This window comes from Microcebus murinus, chromosome 22, assembly GCF_040939455.1.
Source record: "Microcebus murinus isolate Inina chromosome 22, M.murinus_Inina_mat1.0, whole genome shotgun sequence".
Lineage (NCBI taxonomy): Eukaryota > Metazoa > Chordata > Mammalia > Primates > Cheirogaleidae > Microcebus > Microcebus murinus.
This window is the reverse complement of record NC_134125.1, coordinates 1,430,014-1,455,160: the sequence shown is the minus strand read 5'-3', so window position 1 is coordinate 1,455,160 and position 25,147 is coordinate 1,430,014. Positions and strand designations below refer to the sequence as shown.

Genomic DNA, 25,147 nt, shown 5'->3' with positions numbered 1-25,147 from the left:
AGAGCACCTGCCAGGGCCGGACGTCACACCCCATCTCCTCTCGTCCCCACCAGCGGCGAGCTGGGCCGCCCGGGGACAGAGCTAGTCTTGAGCAGCCCCTCTATCACCACGAGGAAAACCCCAGACGGGCGTGAAAACCGCCGCGCTTTCCCCGGGCACAAACGGAGGCGTCCAAGGTGCCATCCCCCTGCCCGGGGACGACTCCTCGCGGGCTGTCTCCAAGAGCACAGGACTCCGGGGACCGCCGTGGGGACCGCCCTGCCAACGCGCCCGCCTGCCGGGTGGGGACAGGAGGGATCACAGACGGCCCTGCACACCCCGACACGCTCACCTCCTTCCCACTGCGGCAGGACCCAGGGCCCGCAACAGCAGGGTCGCCGCTCCGAGTCTCCACTTCCCACCCCGCTGCCTTTGTGGGGGCCGGGGGTCCCCCCAGCAGCAGCTGCATTGGTTCCTGCAGGCCCCCCCCCCCCGCTGGCTGGAGGGGATGGGGACAGGCCACCCACCTGGCCCTGGCAATTGTGCAGTGACGACCCCCAACTTGGCAGCACCCCCTCCCCGCAAACCCCTCGCTCACTCATCAAAACCGCACTGTGAGGAGCCGGCACCGGCCCAGCCCTGGGAGCAGAGCGGACGGGGAGCCCCGCCCCACGAGGCCGGCTCTTCAGGGGGGCGAGGGGTGACTCGGCCAACCCAGACAAACAAGCAGCACGCGTGGCAGAAGACCAGCTCCAGGGAGAAAAGTCGCACCAAGACGGGGCCAGGGAGTCCCGGGCGCGTGCACCTGCACCCCGGAAGGTCAAGGGGCAGCGGGAGACACCCCACCGGGCCAGCGGCATTGGGGCCAAGACTGGACGGCGGGGCAGGGGAGCCCTGGCAGCAGAGGCGGCCACAGTGGGGCCACGCAGCGTCGGCTTGCCAGGGTGTTGGCCACAGCTCAACGTGCCCAGAGCCGGCCGGCCGCCCAGGTGCAGCGCGGGGACCGGCTGGGCGCAGACCGGAGTCCGCTCGGCAGGATGGAGGCTGCCCCCATTGGCAGGTCGGCCCCTGGGCTGGACCCCCGGGAGCTCGGGCTTGGGAGGGTCCCCGATATCCCCCCTAGCGGATGAGAGGGGCTCGGGGTGCCCGACTGTCCCTGCACACACCACGAGGCTTACGCCGAGCACCCGCTCTCCTGCCGGGAGCCGGCACAGGTGCCCACGAGGCCAGTCCCCAGAGAAAACCCGGGGCCGAGTCTCTGGGGAGCTTCCCTGCCGGGCGCCGTTCCCCTGCGTGTTGTAGCAGCGTGTTGTCCCAAGGTCAACCCGGCCCTGCGCGGGCCGCCCATCTGTCTGTCCTCCCCAAGAGCGGGCAACGCCCCCGGCGCGAACACCCGGGACAGGAGGACACCCACGGAGAGGGCGGCTGGCAGGGCAGCGGGAGGGAGCCCGGGACGGAGCCTGGGCCGTCCACACCCGTGCGAGGCCCCGACCTCGAGGCGCAGAGCCCAGGCCAGGTCAGACCGGCCGCCGCAGGCCAGGCGGGGGAGGCGGGAATCTCACACCTCTGCAGTGAGGGACGGGACCTGCTCTGCCACCCACGCCCTAAGGCACCCCAGGCTGTGGCCGCTGCGTGAGGGCCCGGGGACAAGCCGTCTCACCTGGCAAGAGGGACTCTGCAGGTAGTTGGGGACTTTGAGATGGGAGACGATCCCAGACCCCCCCACCCCCGCCCAGGGGGCCCGGTGGCATCACCAGGGGCAGAGGCGGCACTGAGCGGCTGGCTCTGAAGGGGGCGGGGGGGGGCAAGAACAGACCCCCCCAAGCCTTAGGGAAGGGACACAGCCGCCTGCGGTTCCAGCCCCGTAACCCTCGCTTTGTCCTGTGGCCTCCAGCATGGGAAGAGAGCACATCCGTGTCGTTTTAAGCCACTGAGTCCCCGTGGGCTGACTTGCCACGGCTGCAACAGGGAACAAACGAACAGGGTTTCTGACCCTCGGCACTGCTGCCACGTGGGGTCCGACAGTTCTCCGCTGTCGGGGGCTCGATGGCACCCCCGGTCCCCCGTCACAGCCCAGTCACACCAATCGGCAACGCCCCCAGACAGCCGGGCGCGGTGGCTCACACCTGCCATCCCAGCACTCTGGGAGGCCGAGGCGGGAGGATCGTTTGAGCTCAGGAGTTGGAGACCAGCCTGAGCAAGAGCTAGACCCCGTCTCTACTAAAAAAAAGATAGAAATTAGCTGGACAACTAAAAATACGTAGAAAAAAATTAGCCAGGCACGGTGGCGCATGCCTGTAGTCCCAGTTACTTGGGAGGCTGAGGCAGGAGGATCGCTTGAGTCCAGGAGTCTGAGGTTGCTGTGAGCTAGGCTAACGCCACGGCACTCACTCTAGCCCGGGCAACAAAGCGAGACTCTGTCGCAAAAAAATAAAAATTCCCACTATGAGAATTCAATAAAATTTTAGCACCCAAAAGGACTAAAAAAAAAAAAAAAAAAAAAAAGGCAAAGGATTCACTCAGCTGCACTCAGCGGCATGGGCAGCAAATCCACCGCCCGTTCCACGCGGAAGGCGACCCCAGCCCGTCAGAGACGCGAGGAGACGAGGATCACCCGCACCTGACACAGCCCGTTCCCGGTTGAGCTGAGCTGTTGTCTCTAGAACAAAGGCCATCGCGCAGCCGAGGAGCAGCCTGAAATGCATGCAGCGGGGACACCCACGCAGCCACCCCGGTCCTGACGCCAGCTGTCCCCATCCCGGAGCGGCGCCCGCGCCCAGCCCTGCTCCACATCCCGAGAGGCGCGGGGGACTGGGACTGCCTCCACAACCCTCGCTCCGTTACGGGGGCTTTTAATTTTCGAGACAGGGTCTCGCTTTGTTGCCCGGGCTAGAGTGAGTGCCGTGGCATCAGCCTAGCTCACAGCAACCTCAAACTCCTGGGCTCAAGCAATCCTCCTGCCTCAGCCTCCCGAGTAGCTGGGACTACAGGCATGCGCCACCACGCCCGGCTGAGTTTTTCTGTTTTTTAGTTGTTTGGCTAATTTCCTTCTATTTTTAGTAGAGACGGGGTCTCGCTCTTGCTCAGGCTGGTTTTGAACTCCCGACCTCCAGCGATCCTCCCGCCTCGGCCTCCCAGAGTGCTGGGATGACCGGCGTGAGCCACCGCGCCCGGTCCCTGGTGGCTTTTTACGCCACGAAAGGGGGCAGAGCAGCCCCGCAGCCCTGGCTCTCCAGGGCTCCCGCTGGGGCGCCCAGGCCGGCGTCCTCCTACCTTCAGGACCTGTTCTAGGTTCTCCAGCTTGGCTCGCACTGGCGCCTCTCCCTCACGGCCGAATGGCGTTCGCGGGCGACCACGGTGCGCGAGGGGCGGGGCCGGGCATGCTCCGCCTTCACCTGCGGGAGGGAGGGGGGGGACAGGGTCAGGACACACCTGGGGTGCACAGCCATCGCCTCCTCCCCACCAGGACCCAGGCCATCAGCCTCCTTCCGCGGACTCCTCCCTGCGCTTTATCCTCCAGCCCGGACCTGCCCGCAGGTGCGCTTCTGCTGGGGGGCCACACCTGACTGAGGGCTGGCCAATCAGCACGCGACCTCCCCCTCCACCCCACCCACCCCCACCGCAGCCTCAGCACCTGGCGTGCGCCCCAGGCCGGGCCAATCAGTGCAAGCCCAGGCCCTGGGCACGGGATTGGTTCGGGAGGTCACGGGACCCCCCCCCCACTCTTGCCTCCTTGGGGAAATGAGACGTTGAGACTTGTGTAGCAGCCGGGAAGACCCCTCTCTTTTGCCCGCTGAACTTGGAAAGGTGAGGACAACAGGCTGGAGCTGCCGTGCCACTTGCCATCATGAGGACAGAGCCAGTGAGATGGACACGGAGCCAGGAGACACAGTGGGAAAAGCAGGATGCTGAGGGCATCTTTTTCTAAGCACCTAGATCAAGCTGTGCCTGAAGCTGTCTTTTCCTCTCCAGATACCTGGGCCAGTAGAGTCTCTTTGTTCGCTTGCACCAGTTTGAATTGTTGCCTGTCCCTTATAACTATGAGAGTCCTGACAGATACCAAAGTGTTACCCCTACTGTCTGGGCACACTCATTCTTCTGCATAAAATTTTCCCCTTTGTCTTAAAAGTAGATTTAAAAAAAAATGGCAACAGAACTCCACATGGATTAGAGTGGATTCCCCAATAAACTCAGAAACCACGTCAGTTCCAGCCTCAGGACACAGGCCCCAGTGGAGGCACCCGGTCTCCTCAGCCTCTCCTGAGGCTTTTGTGGAACAGGCGAGGGCCTGCGGTGACGGGAGAGGCTGCCACGGTTTCTATCCTGTTGATTCTGGAAGCAACACGTTTGAACCCAACAACCGACCTGCAGCGTCTTTTCCTCCACCCCCCCTCGTTACGACGTGAATTCTGGCCCCAGTAACAGACCATCCTAAAGTCATGCTTTTCAGCTGCAGAAAGCCTTCCTGCTGCAAATCCTTTACGTGCTGCGTGTTAGTTTAACCCAGGGCTCCTCAAACTTTCTAAACAGGGGCCAGTCCACCGTCCCTCAGACCGCTGGAGGGCCGGACTACAGTTTCAAAAAAAAAAAAAAAAACATGAACAAATTCCTATGCACACGGCACATAGCTTACTTTGAAGTTAAAAAACAAACGGGCAAAATCGCCCGCACGCGGCCCGCGGCCGTGGCTTGAGGACGCCCGGTTTGACCCGACGAGTCCCTTCGGCGGGAAGAAAGGGCAGGCTCCCGCTGGGCGTGGCTACGCGGGGCAGCGTGGGGGAGAGCTGTCTCGGAGAGCCGGGCGGGGCCCGTCCGCGGCGCGTCGTCACGCCATCCTGCCACGACGGAGGCGTGGGGCAGCGGACGCGGAGCAACGCGCCAGGCTCCCGCGGAAAGGTCACGGCCATGCTCGCCAGACAGTCTTGGCTCCTGAGCCCGAGCGCCGGGGCGCAGGCCGGCCGCGAGCCTTCGCTTCCCACCTCTGGCCGCTCAAGAGAATCAGACTTGCGGGTGACGCTGCCACGTCCCTAAATCCAGTCTCTCCCTGCTTGGAACCGCGGTGTCCATGGAAACGGAAATAAAATCCAAACTCCTCCCGGGTCTACAAGGCCCTGCAGGGTCTGGTCCCGGGCACCTGCTCCCCTCTTGTCACCGTTCACCTGTGACGCTCCAGCCCCCTTTCCTGTGCCTTAGACGAGCCAAGCTTGTTCCCACCCCAGGGCCTTTGCACCTGCCGATTCCACCGCCAGGCATGTCCCGCCGGCCACCACCACCCCTCTCCTTCCTGCTTTGCCGCGCTTTCTTTCCCCCGGGCCCTTGTCGCCCTGTCCCGTGCAGGTGTTCACACTCTCCTCCTCGGTGGCTTCTCTGGGGAGTCTCCCCTGCGGAGACCCTGAGCGAGGCCCCGTGTGTCCCGCACGGTCCTCCAGCGTCACCTGAGCAGAAACTGCTGGGCCGGGCGGGTGAAGCCGCTTCGCGGACGCAAAGCTTCCTGGGAGAGGCTGTGGCTCTTCCTCTGCCAGCCGGGGCAGGAGAGGCAGGTGGGACGCCTCCGACACGGCGTCACAGAAGCCACCACCACGCGCGCGCGGCCGGGCGCACAGCCACTGGGGTCCTTGCTCCTTCCCCAAGTAGCTGCCTCTGCCCGGGCCTGCCTTACTGGGCTCAGGGCTCTGCAGGCGGCGGGAGTGATCCCAGCTGGGACACCCGGGGAGCGCGGCTTCTCTCTAACTGGCAGCAGCTGGTCCTGCCCGGGCAGAGGCCGCCTCTAAGTCTCACACACTGTAAAGGCCGGGCGCGGTGGCTCACGCCTGTCATCCCAGCACTCTGGGAGGCCCAGGCGGGCGGATTGCTCGAGCTCAGGAGTTCGAGACCAGCCTGAGCAATAGCGAGACCCCGTCTCTACTATAAATAGAAAGAAATTAATCGGCCAACTAAAAATATATAGAAAAAATGAGCCGGGCATGGTGGCGCATGCCTGTAGTCCCAGCTACTTGGGAGGCTGAGGCAGGAGGATCGCTTGAGCCCAGGAGTTTGAGGTTGCTGTGATCCAGGCTGACCCCACGGCACTCACTCTAGCCTGGGCAACACAGCTAGACTCTGTCTCAAAAAAAGAAACACTCTAAATATTGGCTGGGACGGGCCACCCGGATGCCGGCATCTCAGGGGCCGATGGCTCAGTACGGTGCCCGGCGTGGTCTCTTCTCCGCCCCGTTGGCCGTTGCAGCCGGGCGCCTGGTGTGTTGGGTGTCGGCCGACAGGCGCCCGGGGGCCCCGGCTGCACGCACTCCAGGGCTGCCCGGCCCCCGCTGCAGCCACCTGTCTGTCCCTTTCGTGCCCAGAGGACCGCCCCATTAGCCAGGCCCACATGCCCCTCACTCGCACTTGCTCTAGAACATTCCCCCAAGAACTGAGCCAAGCTGTTCTCCTACTAGATCAGGGGTCCCCAAACTTTTTAAACAGGGGGCCAGTTCACTGTCCCTCAGACTGTTGGAGGGTCGGACTATAGTTTAAAAAAAAAAACTATGAACAAGTTCTTGTGCACGCTGCACATATCTTATTTTGAAGTAAAAAAACAAAAGGGCAAAAACACCCGCATGTGGCCCCCGGGCCGCGGTTCGAGGACGCCTGTACTAGAGGAATAACATAAAGGACGGAAAGAGATTTTCAAAAAGGGCATACAACCAAACCCCAAAAAGTTCCCAGCCGTGCAAAGCCGAGAGCCCAGACAATTCCCCCTTTATCCTGGTTAAAGTTAAAGCAAAGAACAATTCACTCCTATAAGACTTTTTTTTTTTTTTTGCAACCAAGGCAAAACAAATAATGATATTCAGGTGCAAGCCTGGGCTGAGCACGCACCTTTCAGCCAAAAACTGAGCCTCAAAAATCCCCAATGTCTACACGTGCCATCCTCGTAAACTTTCATCGTTTTCACGTTTAAAACTAAAGAGAAGGGGGAAGTTGCCACAGGTGGCACTATCATCGTCCACACGTGCGTCCCGGGGCTTCCGGACGGCCCGGGGTTTCTGGCCAGCGAGGAAGCGGAGTCCACAGGTCCTGGACTTCACCGCCCACCCAGCACCTGCTCCCGGAGCGCCGGGCGCCGACAGGTCTGAGAGTGTCCCCGAGACCTGCCCCTGCGCAGGACACAGGGTGACCGGGGCATAGGCCCGGCCGCTCCGCTCACTTCTGTTTCAAAACCCAGATTTCTGCGGCACCGGGCGGAAGAGAAGCTAAAACTCTGGGCAGCAGCTGCTCAACGTGACGAACACCTTGAACCTCAGACCTGCCGCAGGACCAGCCGCCCGGCCGGGGGAGGGCGCTTAATAGGCCCCTTCTGCCCCAAGGCAACAGGAAATGTGAATGTTTTTTTTTATGTGTGTTTTTTTTGAGACAGAGTCTCACCCTGAGCTAGAACTTCCCAGCCTCTAGAACTGTAGGTATAAATGTCTCTTGTTCTTGACAATGACCACAGGAGGACAATGACCACAGGAGGACAATGACCACAGGGGCACAATAACCACAGGAGCACAATGACCACAGGGGCACAATGACCACAGGAGGACAATGACCACAGGGGCACAATGACCACAGGGGCACAATAACCACAGGGGGACAATGACCACAGGGGCACAATGACCACAGGATGACAATGACCACAGGGGCACAATGACCACAGGGGCACAATAACCACAGGAGCACAATGACCACAGGAGGACAATGACCACAGGGGCACAATGACCACAGGGGCACAATAACCACAGGGGCACAATGACCACAGGGGGACAATGACCACAAGGGCACAATGACCACAGGGGCACAATGACCACAGGAGGACAATGACCAGAGGATGACAATGACCACAGGGGCACTATGACCACAGGGGGACAATGACCACAGGGGGACAATGACCACAGGAGGATAATGACCACAGGAGCACAATGACCACAGGGGCACAATGACCAAAGGAGGACAATGACCACAGGGGCACAATGACCACAGGACGACAATGACCACAGGGGCACAATGACCACATGGGGACAATGACCACAGGGGCACAATGACCACATGGGGACAATGACCACAGGGGCACAATGACTACAGGAGGACAATGACCAGAGGATGACAATGACCACAGGGGGACAATGACCACAGGGGCACAATAACCACAGGGGCACAATGACCACAGGAGGACAATGACCAGAGGATGACAATGACCACAGGGGGCAATGACCACAGGACAACAATGACCACAGGGGCACAATGACCACAGGATGACAATGACCACAGGGGCACAATGACCACAGGGGGACAATGACCACAGGGGCACAATGACCACAGGAGGACAATGACCACAGGGGCACAATGACCACAGGGGGACAATGACCACAGGGGCACAATGACCACAGGGGGACAATGACCACAGGAGGACAATGACCACAGGGGCACAATGACCACAGGGGGACAATGACCACAGGGGCACAATGACCACAGGAGGACAATGACCACAGGGGCACAATGACCACAGGGGGACAATGACCAGAGGATGACAATGACCACAGGGGCACAATGACCACAGGGGGACAATGACCACAGGAGGACAATGACCACAGGGGCACAATGACCACAGGGGCACAATGACCACAGGAGGACAATGACCACAGGGGCACAATGACCACAGGGGCACAATGACCACAGGGGCACAATGACCACAGGGGGTCGGGGAGGCAGACAGGCCAGTTAGGAACAGTCTTGGGTGTGGACAAGGGGAATGGCAGGGGAGGAGAGGAGCCAGCTGGGCATGCCAGGTGCTCGTGTGGCTGTGGACTGGGTGTGTCCCCGTCTCCTGTGTTGGAAACGTCATCCCCAGCGTGGCCGTGGCGAGAGGCGGGGCCTTTAACAGGTGATTGCGCTGGGCGAGGTGGCTCACGCCTGTCATCCCAGCACTCTGGGAGGCCATGGCGGGAAGACTGCTCAAGCTCAGGAGTTCGAAACCAGCCTGAGCAAGAGCGAGACCCTGTCTCTAATAAAAATAGACATAAGTTAGCTGGACAATTAAAAATATAGAGAGAAAACTAGCCGGGCATGGTGGCACATGCCTGTAGTCCCAGCTACTCAGGAGGCTGAGGCAGGAGGATCGCTTGAGCCCAGGAGTCTGAGGTTGCTGTGAGCTAGGCTGATGCCACGGCACTCTAGCCCGGGCAACAGAGTGAGACTCTGTCTCAAAAAAAAAAAAAAAATAAAAGGGGAGATTGGATCACAACAGCTCTGCCCACTGGATTACTGGGTCAACAGGTATCACAGGCGGGGACCGGGCAGCTTCATGGGAAGAGGCCGAGTGGCCCAAGCCGGCACGTGGGCACCCTCAGCCCCTCACGGGGTGACCCCCGGTGCCACCTCGGGACCCTGCAGAGTCCCCACCAGGTGCAGCCCCTCCACCTGGGACGGCTCAGCCTGCAGAACCGTAGGAAACAAATTCCTTTTCTCTGTCAATTACTCAGTTTCCGGGACGCTGTCATGAGCCACAGAAAACACAGTGAGGGAAGGACTCAGATGCGGGTGGGGAGGGGGCAGCGTCCGGGAGGCCCGGGGTCTGGACTGGAGCCGCGGGCAGCAGCCATGCCGTCCACGGGGGCGGTGGCCGCCGGCAGGTCCCCTGTGGCCTGGTGGTGGGACACAGCGCCTACGAGGCCTCTGAGTGGGGCCGACAGCACGGAAATGCTTCAGAGGCCGGGTCCAGGCGCCCCGACCCCGGGGGGGAATCCAGTGGCTCCTCGCCCCTCCCCAGGCCCCGCCGTCTGCGTGGGGGTCGGTACCTTGTCATGCTGCCGGGCCCCTGCGGGAAGGCCGGCGCGATGAGGTCTCAGGCGAGGCTCTCCAGGGGCCACATCCTCCGGGCCGTTTTCCTAGGGCGAGAAGAGGGGGCGCGTGAGCTGAGCGAGGCCAGCGTTTGCAGACCCGGGTTGGAAATCCGCCCCGGTGGGCGCCGGTTCTGCCGTGCACGATCCAAGCCTGACTCCCGTCCCCTTTTCGAGCCTCAGTCTCCTAATCTACAGAATGGGGCGGATGAGACTTTGAAAAAGGACGTCACAAGAACACGATAAAATAGCATCTATCGAGCACTCGGCGCAGTGCCTGGCAGGTGGATCACACCCCATCCACGGCGGACCTGCCCGCGTCGCACCTCTGTGTCCCCAAGAAGCAACGGAAATTCTCGATGACGGGCTGTCCGGCCCAGCGCTGACCTGCCCGCTTCTCCGTAAAAACATCCAGCCATAATGAACAGCGGAGAGAAAACTGGAAAAGATTCAGCCCTGCTCAAAAATAACATAACGCTTTCTAGGGACTAAAAATGGATGGACTACAATATGGTGGGTGGAACTCCCGGAACCTTCTAGATTCCGAGTCCAGAAATAGGCGGAGGATTACGATACGATATGGAGATGGCCGAGAGTCGACGTGTTCCACGTGAGGCAAGAGACCTGAGCTGAGGCCCCGGAGGAGGCTGAAAGCAGCCCGCCCCCCGCCCGCCCCGCGGCTGCGCAGGGCGGGCACCCAGGGAGGCGGGAGGGGCCGACCCACCGGCCTCCCGTCAGCACCGGGAAATACCACCCCACCATACCACCGTGCGGTGGGAGAGGAGGGTCACCGCCTCTGCCCAACGCGGTCTCCAAGACTGGCCCAAGCGTGAACGGGCACTTCAGGCGCCACTGACCGTACTGGGCTCCCCCCACCCCCGGCCCCCAGAGGGCTGCTGAAAAGCAACATTGTCCCCAAACTAACCGTCCCCACCCCAAGCTTCAAGAATCACGAAATACTGGCCGGGCACGGTGGCTCACGCCTGTCATCCTAGCACTCTGGGAGGCCAAGGCGGGAGGATCACTGGAGGTCAGGAGTTTGAGGCCAGCCTGAGCAAGAGCAAGACCCTCCGTCTCTACTAAAAATAGAAAGAAATTAGCCAGACAACTAAAAATATATATAGAAAAACTTAGCCGGGCATAGCGGTGCATGCCTGTAGTCCCAGCTACTTGGGAGGCCAAGGCGGGCGGATTGCTCGAGGTCAGGAGTTCAAAACCAGCCTGAGCAAGAGCGAGACCCCGTCGCTACTATAAATAGAAAGAAATTAATTGGCCAACTAATATATAGAGAAAAAATGAGCCAGGCATGGTGGCGCATGCCTGTAGTCCCAGCTACTCGGGAGGCCGAGGCAGGAGGATCGCTTGAGCCCAGGAGTTGGAGGTTGCTGTGAGCTAGGCTGACGCCACGGCACTCACTCTAGCCTGGGCAACAGAGTGAGACTCTGTCTCAAAAAAAAACAAAAACAAAACGAATCACAAATTAACCCACAGGTGCCAACGCCCTCCCCACCGGGATGGGGAAACACACCACTCGCCGAGAGAGACTCCCGGTGAGCGCCCACAGAAAAGAGCGCAGGTACCGGGTGGAGCCTGCTCGAGCCACGTGACCCATTCACCAGACGGTCACACGCGTCCACTCTGCACCAGCCCAGCGCTCAGCCGGCCGGCGCGGCTTCCCCCTCGGTCCTGCGGCTGAAGCGGACCCCGGTCCCCGCCGTTCCCCGGGACACAGCGGCCGCCCCGGCACGCGGGCACCTGCAGGGCTCGGGGAAGACCCGGAACACGCCGGCGGCTCACCCTTCCCAGTCGATTAAACGCGGAAAAGCAGCTCCCCCCACACACACACAGCCCGGGAAGGGCCCCAGCGGGCACGGAGCGGGGCAGGGGCCGTCCACCCAGCCACGCGGTGCTGCCCCGCTCCCATCCAGCCTTTCCGTCAGAATCCCTCAGCGGCACGGGCCGGGCGCCGCCAAGCAGAATGGAGACCACGCCGCGGGCTCCCCGCGTGCTCGAGACGGTGTGAGGGGTCGAGTCATTGTACTGCACACCTGCAAGGCCCCGCACCCCCAGTGGAGCCGGAACCAACATCTGGCTTCTGGAAACCGTTGCTTGCTCGCTTGTTTGCGCCGACTTTGCATTGTTCGAGCCCCTGTATAGTGGGGCTGCCAGCCAACCAACCATGTTAAAGGTCAATGCATGATCCACGCGTGATCAGCCACTGCATAGCGTATGCACCATGGGGATAAAAGGCACGCTGCAACCCCGGTCGGGGTCCTTGCCTCCCAGAGTGGCCACTGCGTTGGTGCTCAAGGTTTGGACCCTGGCTAGCCAGAAAATAAACTCCTCTTGTGTGTTTGCATCCTCGGTGTCTCTGTCTCTCTGTGGGTAGGGTGGTGAGAGGTAGTCGACTCCCAACAACAGAACAGCCCCCAGAGGACGGGCCCGCAGCGTAGGTGCTGCGGCAGAAGGAAGGGTCTCCGGGCGGCCAGCGCAGGTGCAGGTGGCGCCGGCCTTGACGACTCCCAGGAGGAGGGGCTGGGTGGATCTAGCGCAGTCTGACGCGCTGTCCGGGGAGCAAGGCTCTCCGCGGCCGGGGCGAGGCGGCCTCGGGCCCCACGTGTGCACACGCGCTCCAAGCTGCAGGAGCGTGCACGTCCCCACGGGCCCCCCTGGCGTGGGGCGTCGGCACCGCTGACCGCACCTGAGCGCCCGCAACCGAGTCTGACAACGCCGCCAAGGACCTCGGGACTGCGCCGAGGAGGAACTTTCCCAACGCTGGCTGCGGGAAGCCGCCCTGGGTCCCCGCCTTCCTGACCCCGAATGGCAGCCGGGAGGCGGCACACGCCGGCCCGCGTGTCTCTTTGCGATTCTTTGGAAACGTGACGCACGGTTTCTCTTCCGGGGAAGGACTCGCTCGTGAGCGCTGCAACGGGAGACAGCTGGGGCACGAGTCCCCAACCCGACCGCCCACGGGGGACGGCAGATGCCGGAACGTTCTAGAAGGAGAGGGAGCGCCGCAAAACGGCAGCGCCCGGCCCCGTGCAGAGGTCGGCTGAGGACAGGAACCAGCGCTGCTCTACGCCTTTAGGAGCCCAGACTCTGGGCCCCCACCTGAAACATCCCCGTTTCGATGCGTTGGGCACGAGCTCAAAGGAAAACACCCACCCGCTCTCCCCTCCCCGAACACGCACGTCCGCGGGCTGAACTTGGCCTAAAAGTGGGGCATGTCGGGAAAGACGTCGGACTTGCTTTCGGGGTCCAGGTACCGGTGGGGAGAGGTGGGGCAGCGAGAGCCCCCGGGGGCGGAGAGGGAGGCGTGGACAGCCGCAGGCTGGGAACAGCACGGGAATGGGGAGCATCAGGCATAGTTGGAGCAGGTTTCTGGACATAGGAGGGGACCGGGAGGTTTGGGATTGTCCCCCAGCCTCCCCTGCCCCCAACAACGATCAAAACCAGACACAGTGTTTGGGGAGCAGTTCCTCTGTCTGCACAGTAACATTTCACATCGGGGTTACCCGTTGCCATTTGCTAAGTTTGTCTGTACGGGATTATCTCCATTAAGTTGCCAAGACTCCTTAGAAGGGTTAAATAATTCGTTTTGGTCTTATGGTTTAGAAAAGCTATGAATATGTTGTAACCAGTTTTATGCCTGGACACGCGTAATTACATTACGCACTATAAACATACAAAAATATCATGCTCGAATACAGGCTACGTAGTTACGATATGCAAGCCTGGCATGATAACGTTATATAAGAATGATGCCATCATCATCAATCAGGATAGCGCAGAATAAAAATAATTGAAGTCAACACTGGAGTGTGCTGGGTGCTGGCTTTTCTTTCTGAGGTGGCTTCGTATGTGGCCCTCGCCCACAGGCAAGGTGGAGCAAGCGGAAGGAGGAAGGGGAAGAAATGCAGAATGTGGGGAGACCAGAACTGGCAGGGCCGGCGCTGTCCGTGGTGCTGAAGGTCACTGCGCCCACACCCCAACCCCCAAGGTCAAGGCCCGGGACAGTCACTGAGTCCTCCCATGGTGGGAAGGAACCACTGAGCCTGGAGCCCAGTCCTAATTCTGACCCGGCCTCATTTGGAGAAATTATTTAACCCTTCTATGTCCAGAAACCTGCTCCAACTATGCCTGATGCTCCCCATTCCCGTCCTGTTCGATATCCCGGCACCCGCGCAATGGCAGAGAAGCAAAACCGTGCCATCCCAAAACCATTTTCCCAGCCCAGGTTAGAGACAAGCTCACGTGGATAAAGGTAACAGGTGAAGCAGACTCTAACGTGGGCTCCTGACATTTACATTCGCATTTTAAATGAGACGTCTCTCAATAGTTGTATTTCGTCGGCTTGCATACACCTGCCGTGCATACTCTGATTGCTGGTGGAAAACGAGGGTGGCCAAACTTATGTTCGGTTCACACTGGTCAATGTCGTCGGAATACAGGCGGCCCCAAAGGCAGCCCTTCTTGACCAAAAGTAGTGGGGTCGAACTGAGGAGGGGACCACTGAGACACCACGTAGCTGAGGAGGAAGAAAAATGGGAAGCTTCGTACGTTGCTGGGGAGAAGTTAAACGGTGCAGCCACCATGGGAAACAGTCGAGGGGCGCGGTTTCTTAAAAACCTAAACAGAATTACCGCACGACCCAGTCATCTCACTCGTATGTGTATGCCCCAAAGCATCGAGAACAGACGTTTGAATACTCGCACCCCAATGTTCGTGGCAGCATCACTCATAAAATCCAAAATGTGGAAACAACCCGAATGCCCATCAACTCATGGATGAACGATCAAATGCACGGTATACCCATAAAATGGAATATCATGTAGCCTAAAAACGCAGCGACGCCCTGATTCATGCTACGACAAGGAGGAACCCCCCAAAACATGATGCTAAGTGAATGAAGTCAGACACGAAGGTCACACATCGCGTGAGCCCATCAACATGACGTATTCCAAGCAGGGAAGTCTGCAGCGACAGAAAGCAGATCAGCACGTGCCCAGGGCTGGGAGGACGAGGGTTCGAGGTGTGAGTGTCTAACAGGTCCTCAATTTACCTTTGGGCCGGAGAAAACATTTGGAGCTAGACAGAGGTGGAGGTGGCACAACATCACGAATGTACTAAATGCCGCTGAATTGTTTGCTACAAATGGTTCATTTTATGCTATATGAATTATACCTGAGCTGTTTTTTTTTTTTTAAATGATGCCAGGCCAGGCGCGGTGGCTCACGCCTGTCATCCCAGCACTCTGGGAGGCCGAGGCAGGGGGATCACTCAAGGTCAGGAGTTCGAGACCAGCCTGAGCAAAAGCAAAACCCCCGTCTCTACTAAAAACAGAAAGAAATTAACTGGCCAGCTAAAAATATATGGAAAAAATTAGCCGGGCATGGTGGCACATGCCTGTAGTCCCAGCTACTCGGGAGGCTGAGGCAGGAGGATCCCAGGAGTTTGAGGTTGCTGTGAGCGAGGCTGATGCCATGGCACTCACTCTAGCCTGGGCAACAGAGCAAGACTCTGTCTCAAAAAAAAAAAAAAAAAAAAAAGAATCCTTTTAATGTCTGGATATTTTTCTCAGCATTTCTCTAAGATTCTCCCACGTGTGTGAAATAGCAACCTGTTCTACTTCATCATTGTGTGTCATTCGCTCATATGAACATTCCAAAACGGATCTATTTATGTTCAACTTTTACTGAACATCGGGATTGATTCCAGTTTGGGGCAACACAGTGAGACAGCATCTCTTTAAAAATAAAAAAATGAGCCGGACATGGTGGTGCACACGTGTAGTCCCAGCTACTCCGGAGGCTGAGGCAGGAGGATCCCCTGAGGCCATGAGTTCGAGGTTGCTGTGAGCTAGGCTGACGCCACGGCACTCACTCTAGCCCAGACAGCAGAGCGAGACCTCATCTCAGAAAAATAAACGAATAAAAACGAATGTCGCAAAGCACATTTCTGCACACGCCTCCTCGTACACGTGTGCATGTCTCTGGTGGGTGCTTATCTAGGGGCGGAGCTGCCGGGTCACGTGGCGTGCACCTGTCTAGCCTTTGCCAGACAGCTCTGAAAGCGGCGAGCATGCAGATCCCCCTACACCCCTACAGCCACTGACGGCGTGCAGGTGAAGTGCAGGCTGGGAAACCTGTTTCTTACGTTTGCGCCCCGTCCATTACGCTCTCTGGAGGAAGATGCTTCTGTCTGTTCCCATCGCACATTGCGACGCTCACAGCAGCCGGGGCTCTTTGTCATGAAGACAATAAAACAACATGCTTGGGCACGCACACAGTCACATGTGAAGAATATTCCAAGCCTTGAGTTTGTTTAATGTTACGTACTGTAGCTGGTGATCTGGACATATGATAAAAAAAAAAAAATCTCTTGGCCCCAGTTGTGTGAGTTGTTTTTGTTTTGTTTTTTTTTTGAGACAGAGTCTCACTGTGTTGCCCAGGCTAGAGTGAGTGCCGTGGCGTCAGCCCAGCTCACAGCAACCTCCAACTCCTGGGCTCAAGTGATCCTCCTGCCTCAGCCTCCCGAGTAGCTGGGACTACAGGCATGCGCCCACCATGCCCGGCTGATTTTTTCTATATATATTAGTTGGCCAATTAATTTCTTTCTATTTATAGTAGAGATGGGATCTCGCTCTTGCTCAGGCTGTTTTCGAACTCCTGACCTCGAGCGATCCTCCCGCCTCGGCCTCCCAGAGTGCCGGGATCACAGGCGTGAGCCACCGCGCCCGGCCTGCGTGGGCTGTTTAGAAACGCACCTCCCCGACATGTTTCTATAAACCTCAGTTGTGACACGGAGACTGGACGCAGCCTGCTCTCTCACCATCGTATTTTATAATCTGTTGGCAGATTTATTGTAACGTTGCTCAAAGGTTTAAAATCCACGCTCCCTCTGGCTGCGGAAAGCGTTTCCGATCGGTTTCCACTTTGCGGCCTGGGGCAGGAGAAGACCCAGAAGCAGCAGTCCTGGCCTGGCACCGAGGAACGGGAGACGACACAGCTCCCGGCCGCAGAGGGAAGCGAAACGCCTGCTTTCCCTCTCGTGCCAGCCCCGCATCGGGGTAGGTTTGGGGCGAGGCCGCGCCCTCAGCGGTCCCCAAGTGGCCCTCCAGTGACCCCAGCCCCACGCCGCGGGCACCCCACAGAAAAGCAAGATCACAGAGAGCCGCCCGCGCTCGCTCCTGCTCCCCCACGTCCTTTTGTTTTCTTTCTTCTCAGCGAAGACGGATGAGGGAACCTTATTATAGTCGAGAAACACTCATTTGAGTCTCCAAGCAGGAGGTTTCTAGCAAGAAAGACGTAATCCCTCTTTTTTATCTCCTTCTTCCTACTCAGTATCTTCTATTTTTATTTTTATTTTTTTTTTTGAGACAGAGTCTCACTTTGTTGCCCAGGCTAGAGTGAGTGCCGTGGCGTCAGCCTAGCTCACAGCAACCTCAGACTCCTGGGCTCAAGCCATCCTCCTGCCTCAGCCTCCCGAGTAGCTGGGACTACAGGCATGCGCCACCATGCCCGGCTAATTTTTTCTATATATTTTTAGTTGGCCAATTAATTTCTTTCTATTTTTGGTAGAGATAGGGGTCTCGCTCTTGCTCAGGCCAGTTTCAAACTCCTGACCTTGAGCAATCCTCCCGCCTCGGCCTCCCAGAGTGCTAGGATTACAGGCGTGGGCCACCGCACCGGGCCAGTATCTTTGATTAATGATTCTGCTGCGGATGAGGCACAGACACTACTACAGGAGCTGAAGAGGATGACACCTGACACTGGAGCCACCTTGAGCAGAAGAACTTGCCCTGCCACCCTCCAAACACCCCCACAGACCGACATCCACTCCCATTCACAGCATGAACCACCGTGACGGGAGACAAGAAACCCATGACTTGTTCCACTCGTGCAGTAAAATTGAGAGTTGGAACAAGAGTCATAGACCTGATCTGAAACAGGAAATAAACCCAAAGTAAACAGAGTCACAGAGTCTTCAGATACCTTCCTTGTCACTACAATTTCTCATCTTCTACTTTTGCCACCATTTCTGGAATGGTCTGGAAGCCCTGTGTCTGTAGGTCACAGGCAGCGGCCGATTTAAGAGTTCTGCATCATACTTCAATGCCTTGCATTGCGTTTCAACAGCTGAAGCTAAGATTCTTTTTTTTTTTTTTTGAGATGGGGTTTCTCTGGGGTGCAATGGCATATGATCATAGCTCACTATAGCCTCGGGGTCCTGGGCTTGAACAATCCTCCCACCTCAGCCTCCCTAGTAGCTGGGTCTACAGCACACGCCACCATGCCCGGCTACTGAAGCTAAGATTTTGACCTCTCCAGCTTATTAGACCACAAAGTGTTTTCAGGTGATCTTTCTATCACTCCTGCACAACTTCCCTTAAGACTGCCTTTCCGATCTTTCTTGGGAGAGATGCCGCCCACACCCTGCTACCTCTTGAACTCTGTTTCAATTAGGCAGGACCCCCTCGAGACAACCGCTCTTGCTTGGCAGTCGTGCCTGAGATATTTTTCAAAGCACTTTTGCAAAATTGACTCGGGTCCAATGATTCTGCAAAAGTAGCTCTGAGAAAACTTCCGCATCAATGCCAATAATTTTACTTCCCCTCCTGATTAAATAACCCTGGGCAACTTGTAAAAAATAATAAAATACTGACATAGGGCGTTGTGTTCAACGTCATCTCCATTTGGGGAGGACAGGGTAATTCAAATGTGTAACCCTGGGCTGGTGGATAGTTCATTCATTTTCTGCAAAGCTGACCCAACCTCGAGCATCCTCAAATCCCAATAAAAGTGCCCTCGAATATATGGACTAAGCTGGCTTCTGGTGACCATCCTGGTAGATACTGTGGCCATAGTTTCTAAATAAATGTGAGAACTTCGACTTATTTATCTACGGCCACTATGAAGAGAGAAAACAGTACACAATGCTGACGTGACTCAGTGCTCTGGACTAAAGGAAGAGAAAGGGCACGTGTGTGAGAGTGTTTATCCTGGGCAGGGGAGATGTCTGCTGTCAACTGAGCTTTTATAATTTGCCACACGTGTCCCATTGCTCTGTCAGACTCCAGGGACTTCCAGCTCACCCTCCCGAAAACATTTCAAAGACAGGCATAAAGGAAAAGAGATGCTGTTCCGAATGCTCTCTTCTACAAAGATAAAAAACAGATCAGGAACATTTTTATTTGAATAATGGTAAAAAAAAAAAAATGACCACACAGCATAGATGAAGGTAGGCTGTAATTTCTTAATTGTTTCTTAATTTCTTAATTGTTTTTTCTTGTCTTATTGCTTTGGTGAGGGCTGCTAGACCAACGGCAAATTGCAGGGGTGATGGCATGTCCAGCGTCTCGTTGCCTATGTACAATTTACGTAAGTCTGCGTTCTTGACAAGATAAAATGCACAACTGGAGCGAGGGAAGGTAGGGACCCTAGGAAACTGAGCTGGGACTCAACGTGTCACTGTTTTCCTGGGTGCCACCAGTGCCGAAAACACCTAGAGAAAGCGTCAAGTAAGATTTTCATATGAAGGTCATTCTTTCCCACTAAGGGACCTTCCAGCTATCTTACAGAATGTGATTCCTATATTAAATCCCCAAAACACCAAAGTGGCCTGGTAGTTTCACTTAATGTTAGTGGAAAATTATGAATTGTGAGCTTGAGAGAAGAGGTTTCAATGGATAAGCTGCATGCAGTAGTTTCAGACCCCACATAAACTGCACGAGTCATTAAACCAGTGTTAGTTTCCAAGGCATCGGGTTAGACTGCATGCCATGGGTTGCTCGTGTCTGCCATTGTTTCAACATCCATAAGACGTGCTCACCGCTAGGATGTTAAGGTATGGCGGTGACGTGAAATCGGTAACACAGCTTCTAATAAAGGAGAGAATATCAACTGCTTCGTGTGTCTCAGTGGAGAACTCATGAGGTTCGCATTCTCCGGAGTAATCTCAGTTGTTGGGCGTGGGGGACGAGGGGCAGTGCTGACAGGCTCAGTCGAAAGCAGCCAAATTTCTTTGATGTGATAACCATGTAAACTGGTTATGTGGTTATCTGACACAAACTGTCTCTTCTTTCCAAAAGTAACTTGGAAAGTAAATAAATTCATCAAAGAATACTAGCTCAGTCTATTTTCCAAGACGATTATACGACCGCAGCAGGTTGGGACAAGATCTGCCTAACGTAACAGGAAATAATGACGATAATAAAGACGACGGCTAAAGCAATAAGGAGAGTGCTCTTTTCCCAAACAGTGCTCTCCTAAAACATGACATCTTAAAAGCTGCTGGTGAGCAGATCAGGAAATGAGCATCGTCTATCCTGACATGAGAAATTCACGTAGCAGGGAAGACGACGTTTCCACAGCAAATCCACTTGTTGGTTCCGCCAGTTTAATAGGAAAATTAGTAGACAAAGCAGTGATAAGAGAGGATCATGTTAGGTTTTTTGTCCAGTGATCACTGAACCCGGTTAGGAAGGGAGCTTGTGGGCACTGTCCAAGGTGCTGATTAAGAGAAGCCAGGGCTGTTCCATTCTGCGGCAATAGTTGTCTCAGGGTAAATCGTAGAGAGCTTTTTTTTGAGACAGAGTCTCACTTTGTTGTCCAGGTTAGAGTGAATACCGTGGGGTCAGCCTGGCTCACAGCAACCTCAGACTCCTGGGCTCAAGCAATCCTCCTGCCTCAGCCTCCCGAGTGAGTAACTGGGACTACAGGCATGCACCACCATGCCCGGAATATTTTTTTCTATATGTATTTTTAGTTGGCCAATTAATTTCTTTCTATTTATAGTAGAGACGGGGTCTCGCTCAGGCTGGTTTTGAACTCCTGACCTTGAGCAATCTGCCCGCCTCGGCCTCCCAGAGTGCTAGGATGACAGGCGTGAGCCACCGCGCCCGGCCTGAACACTTTATTTACTTACATTTTCTCTTTAACATTTATCATGATCCTAAAAGGCAGGCATTTTATAATTAAAATATATTTCAGTCTTAATATATAGAATTGGCATGTCAGAGATTAAATAACTTGACCAAGGTCATAGAGCCGTTGAGGGATAATTCTTCTAAGACTTGAACTAAAATCTCTCCGCCCCCAACTCTGCATAAGGGTGGGGAAGCCATTACGAAACTACAGTTAAATTCTCTCGGCCGGTGGTGGAATCTAAGACTATTGAGACAGGTTGAGAATTAAGGACTCCAGGTTTATGGGGTCATGGTAAAAATTCCAAGGATGAAAGAAATTAATATTCATCCATATGTCCAGTGAAGATTTATCAGGGGCCAACTGTCTTCCAGGTTTGAGCTTTGACAGGTGACTGTCAACCCACTGATCTTGGGGAGCAGTGAATCATCAGCAAATGCAGATTTAGAAAGAGAAAGTATCATGTTTCCCCGAAAATAAGACAGGGTCTTATATTTATTTTTCCTCACGAAGACACCCTAGCTAGGGCTTATTTTCAGGAGGATGTGTTATTTTCCCCTCAAAGCCTCAGCTCGCAGCACACACAGGATGGCCGGGACCCGACAGGGGGAGCCGACCTTGTTGGTGGGGCCGCCCGCACCTTTCCGGTCACCTCTGGGATAGCGGCTGTCATGATGGGGCAGATGAGAAGGGCTGCTCGTCTTCTTTCCTGCTCCGCGACGACATGCACGGGTTGTGCAGATGCGCTGTAGCCACGCCCAGCACTGGGGCTTATTTTCAGGGTAGAGCTTCTATGGCGCACATGCTTAGACATCCTGCTGGGGCTTACTTTATGGGTAGGGCTTATTTTCGGGGAAATACAGACTATGTGATGGCAATGGATGGGACTTGGGGAGCAGGCACAGGAACCCCGACTTCAACTCCTGCGCCCCCACTGCTGACCGTGAGACCTTAGACCAGGCACAACTGCTGGGAGCCTTAGTGTCCTCGACTCTAACCCACCTCACTGGGGTCTTCCCTGCCTAGACGACTTCATTCAGACTACATGCCCGCTGTTCACAAAATGCCTGGCACGTAATAAGTGCCCAGGAAAAAATGCTAGAAGTTACTAGCCTTCCGTCCATCATCCAAGTATCTCTCACGACTCTCCTGGGAGCCAACCAAAGCAGGTAAAGAATGGACACGAACTGGGTGTGAAATCTCACGTTTGTGGTCATGAAAATGGACATGACACCCAGCCACCGCAGAGTGGCCGCAATAACATCACCACCGCGGTTCGTTACAGCTACTTAGGGTTAAGAACGCACACTGAAAAACAAGAGAACGCGTCAGCAAAGGTGTCATTGAGCAGCATCCTTAAATACTTTTTTTCCATTTTTTTTTTTTTTTTTTTTGAGACAGAATCTCACTCTGTTGCCCGGGCTAGCGTGGCATGCCGTCAGCCTCGCTCACAGCAACCTCAGACTCCTGGGCTCAAGCAATCCTCCTGCCTCAGCCTCCCGAGTAGCTGGGACTACAGACATGCGCCACCATGCCCTGCTAATTTTTTCTATATATATCAGTTGGCCAATTAATTTCTTTCTATTTATAGTAGAGACGGGGTCTCGCTCTTGCTCAGGCTGGTTTCGAACTCCCGACCTTGAGCAATCCGCACACCTCAGCCTCCCAGAGTGCTAGGACTACAGGCGTGAGCTACCGCGCCCGGCCCTTAAATATTTATTTTATCTATTTAACACTTATACGTGTTAAATAAATTCAGGTATGCGCTGTTCTACACGCTTTATAGACGCTAATCTGTTCAGAGCTCACAATGACGCTATGGAGTTGGTGCCATCATTAGACAGACAAGGCAATTTAGAGAGAGGCGGCCCCATTTTACAGAGAGAGAAAACCGAGGCAAGGCAAGTGGAAAGACCTGCGGGGGCCGCACACAGGCGCGCGAACGGCAAGGCCGGGTTTGGAACCCGTGGTCTGACTCCCGAGTCTGGGCACTTCGCTCCTGCCCTGCATCAGCCTCCCGCGGTGAATTTCTGCCTCTGCTGAGACAACCCGGCAAACAGCGTCTGAAGAACGCACAGAATGCAACACAAAACCCGAGCAGGGAAAACGTAAATATTGTCCAAAAGCGCGTTTCGGCTCCCGGGCGTGGCAGCAGCTGGTCACCGCAAGGGAGCGTGGGAGTCACATCACACGCCTGGACACAGGTGACCTTTGGCTCTGGTGGGGGAGCCTCTGAGGTTCACGGCGCTCAGCCAACTCCAGGGCTGCAGGTGCGGCTGAGCACACGCCACGCGTGCTCCTCCGAGGGCAGAGAGAAGATCACACGGCGGAAACGCGCACGCGGCGGCAACTAACAGACGCGAGGATGCATTTGTTTCCCAGAAAACCACTTAAATGTCTCACGATCCGATGAGAGACCCACGGCGGGAGGGAGGAGGGGAGAAAGCTATGCAGCACCAGCCTCACCCTGATTTGTAGGCGGCATCGCCAGGATTTTTTTTTTTTGTTGTTGGTTTTTTGGGGGACTTTGACCTTGGGAGGGTTTCTAGATGCAACAGCCAATGTGTGCGGCTGCCCCGGCAACGCCGGCCACAAGGAGCGGGGGAGGGAGGTCGCCGGAGACCTTGAAAGGAAGGCTCCGCGTCCGGGAAAACGCAGTTAGCACCGGTTCCATTCTGAGCAGCAGTCGTGACGGCGGGTGTGCGGGCCGGAAACAGCTCAGCGAGCAGGGCCCGCTGCCCGGGCAACCAGGAGGAGGAGGAGGAGGAGGAGGCGCCGCCCGACAGGGATGGCAGTGGTTGTCATGGCAACCGCACGCAGGGCAGGTGAGTCTCTGCCCCTGGTGCTCGGGAAAGTATCGGGCAGTGGCTCAGGGTGAGGGTGTGACAGCAGGTCGAGCCCACTGTGCGGTGGCCCCCAGCCTCGAGCAACTCTGTGTTTTAAACGTAGAGGATTTTATTTTGTTTGTTTGTTTGTTGTTTGAGACAGAGTCTCACTCTGTGGCCCGGGCTAGAGTGCCGTGGCGTCAGCCTAGCTCACAGCAACCTCAAACTCCTGGGCTCAAGCGATCCTCCTGCCTCAGCCTCCCCAGTAGCTAGGACTACAGGCATGCGCCACCGTGCCCGGCTGATTTTTTCCACATATTTTTAGTTGTCCAGCTAATTTCTTTCTATTTTTAGTAGAGTCGGGGGTCTTGCTCTTGCTCAAGCTGGTCTGGAACTCCTGACTTCGAGCAATGAACCTCCTGCCTCGGCCTCCCAGAGTGCTGGGATGACAGGCGTGAGCCACCGCGCCCGGCCTTTTTTTCTTTTCAGTCACTCGGCAGCAGGACTGCCCTGCTGACGTGTGCCGTGCACGCTGCCTGCCCGATCGTCATCAACAGGCCGAGGGCCGAGAGGCCGTGTGTGGCCGAGACTCGGTCCCCGTCTGCTTGCAAAGGGTAAAGTCACACCCAGGGGATGAGGCGGTCTCCGGGGAGCCCCGGAGGCCGGCACCCCGCCCTGACCAGGGCACCGTGCCCGCCTGGCTCTCAGTCCAGACGCCCGGCGGGGGCTCGGGAAGCAGGACCGGCCGGGCGCTGCTGTCTGGAAGCAGATGGCACCTCCCGCCGGGATTTTGCAAAGTGAGAGGAGGAACCATTTAGCAGCCTGCGGGTGGAGTCAGAGTCCAGCCAGGAACGCTCAGACGCCCGCAGGGAGCTGGCACAGCCGGAGCCGCAAGGGACCGGGGGCAGCTGGTGCCACAGACGGGGTGCAGGAAGGGGGTGAGCGGGGGGAGGGAGGGAATGTGCCAGAAATGCCGAATCGGGAAGGACAGGAGCGGGGAGAGCCCCCTTCCCAATTCCTGCCCTGCGATCGACCCTCACCCACCGGCCCCACCCAGCTGCGGGGCAGAGGGCGGGAGCCCGGGGGCCCCAGGTTCTGGCTGGAGAACCCCAGCCTGGCGCGCAAGGCTGGCGCGTGAGCCCAGGCAGGAGGCTGCCCGAGGGAAGGCTCTTGTCTCTCCAAGTCTAAACAAAAGCTCATTCCCCGTCACAGGTCGATTGTGTCCTGCCCCCGAATTGCTACGTTGAAGTCCCAACCCCTCGGCTCCTCGGAACGTGACCCTGTCTGGACGCAGGGGCTGCACAGACGTGATCGGGAAAATGGGGTCCTGCCGGAGGCCGGCGGGACCCGGCCCAACACGCCTCGCGTGGTGCTCGTAATGGAATGTGCATGGACACAGCCGTGCACACGGCGGGCTGGGGAGGATGGGGGACGCGGGCAGAGACCGGGGGACACTGCCACAGCCCCCGAGCGCCAGGGGTCGCCCGAGAACCACGGAGGCCAGAGAGAGGCCGGGACGGAGTCCCCCTCCCAGCCTCGAAGGAACCGACCCCACGGGGAC

General features: G+C 56.8%; 1 protein-coding gene across 10 annotated transcripts in view; it reads right to left on the bottom strand.

Moving 5' to 3' along the window:
* Positions 1-25,147, bottom strand: part of RIMBP2 (RIMS binding protein 2) — a 156,393-nt gene that overhangs the window by 62,392 nt on the left and 68,854 nt on the right. For 8 of the 10 annotated variants that reach the window (XM_075996430.1, XM_075996421.1, XM_075996428.1 and 5 more), the window contains exons 3-4: positions 9,795-9,884; positions 3,253-3,374 (exon numbers count right to left, since the gene is read on the bottom strand). The gene's annotated coding sequence lies outside the window, so the exon portion shown is untranslated. Of the gene's footprint in view, positions 1-3,252; positions 3,376-9,794; positions 9,885-25,147 lie in introns of those variants that run through there. The other 2 variants (XM_075996424.1, XM_075996425.1) reach the window with 2 other exon arrangements.